This window comes from Cornus florida, unplaced genomic scaffold (genome assembly GCF_030987335.1).
Source record: "Cornus florida cultivar Cherokee Brave unplaced genomic scaffold, ASM3098733v1 CherokeeBrave_3.0.0_Hap2_Chr03, whole genome shotgun sequence".
Classification (NCBI taxonomy): Eukaryota; Viridiplantae; Streptophyta; class Magnoliopsida; order Cornales; family Cornaceae; genus Cornus; species Cornus florida.
The window spans coordinates 72,514,261-72,516,080 of NW_026775573.1; the positions used below are offsets into that span (position 1 = coordinate 72,514,261).

The 1,820-nt window shown below is 38.4% G+C and overlaps 1 pseudogene; it reads left to right on the plus strand.

Annotated features, from left to right (window-relative positions):
- The first annotated feature begins 1,237 nt into the window (after positions 1-1,237).
- LOC132301953 (small nucleolar RNA R71) lies at positions 1,238-1,336 on the plus strand (annotated as a pseudogene).
- The last annotated feature ends 484 nt before the right edge of the window (positions 1,337-1,820 follow it).

Genomic DNA, 1,820 nt, shown 5'->3' on the forward strand with positions numbered 1-1,820 from the left:
GGCATTCGGAAATGGAACTTTTGGTTCAAACACTTTTTCAGAATTTTCTTTTGAACTCTCTTCAACACAAGAAGTTTTTAAATCATTTTGTTTTAAATCATTTTTCAGCAAAACCTTTTTAACATCATTTTTCAAAATTTCTTTTTCAAACACATTTTTTAAAACTTTCTCATTCACAAGATCATGTATATGCAATGAAGGAGGAATCGGATGTGAAACGGGACGGGTGACAACTTGAGGTTGCACCGGTTCACTCTCTTCATTGGACATTCCAACTTGATTGTCCATAATCCTACCACTCTGCAAGGTAGTCGCCGCATTAACATGTTCAATGGTGTGGCCATCCGATGAGGAATGGGTTTCCACAATACATTGTTGCTTAGGTGGGGCATTAATAGGCATCTTTCCCTTCTCTCTTGCATTGAGAGTGCTTGCTATTTGCCTTACTTGGGTTTCTAGCTTCGCAATAGATTGAGAGTGAGAATGAAGCAATTAAGTGTTAGCCTCTAAAGTGCCCAAAGCATTCAAAACTTTTTCTTCAAAGGTGGGACTTCTAGTATTACCTTGGGAATAAGATTAGTTGGGAAAATGAGAATTAGCAAATTGATTCCCTTGTGATTGATAAGGTCTATAACCTTGGGATCCTTGGTTTTGAAGTGGAGGTGGAATGTACTTCCCTTGAAAACCGCCTTGGGAAGGGTTTGAGCCCTCTCCTTGGTTTTTCCAAGAGAAATTCAGATGATTCCTCCAACTTGGATTATAGTGAGTACCATAAGGGTTGTTCCCTTGGTTCACAAAAGCTGCATTGACTTGTTCATTAGGTTCATTTTGCACTTGTTCGTAAGAACAATGAGAAGTAGAATGAAGAACACTAGAACAAGTCATATATGTTTCATTTGATGCACGATGAGAATGGTTAGGAAAGGAAGATACTTGGTTCGCCGAGTTTTGGTTAATCAAAAATTGATCAAACCTTTGAGATAAAGACTTCATTTTGGCGGCTATTTCATTTGAATGGTCGACTTGATGTAAGCCAACACTCTTCCTACCTTGTGAATTTCTACCATTCTTGGATGATAGTGTTCTATGCAAAGAATTTTCACTCATGCTCTCATAAAAACGCCACACGTTATCCTCATGCCTATCGATGTATGAGCCACCCATAGAAGCATCAACCATACCCTTATAGTTGTCCGGTAAGCTCTTAAAGAAATATTGAACTAATTGTCATTTGGGCATGTCATGATGTGGACACTTCCTAAGCAATTCATTGAAGCGTTCCCATGCCTCATGAAATGTCTCTCCATCCCCATGTGAAAATTCTCGAATTGAGGTTCTCATGGCATTGGTCTTAGAAACCGGATAGTATTTCTTTAAGAATTCTTGTTGCATTTCTGCTCAAGAAGTGATTGAAAAAGACCTAAGATTGTTAAACCAATACTTTGCCCTATCTTTTAAGGTGAATGGAAAAAGTTTAAGTCTTAAAACCTCTTCCGACATGTCCGTATATTTTACGGTGGAACATACTTCAAGAAACTCATCCAAATGTTTGTAAGGTTCTTCACTTGGAAGTCCATGATAGTTAGGAAGCATTTGAATGGTTTGTGACTTAATTTCATAATGATGTGCTCTAAATGGAGGCAATTGGATGCATGTAGGTGCATTATACTCGTTAGACACATAATGGTCTCTTAAAGCAAGAGGTGGATTAGCTACTTGAGGTGTAACATGAACACCTTGGTTTTGAATTCCTTGATTGATGATGGGAGGTTGTGGAGCATACATTGGCCTTGGCATTCTATATGGAACTTGGCCTTGTT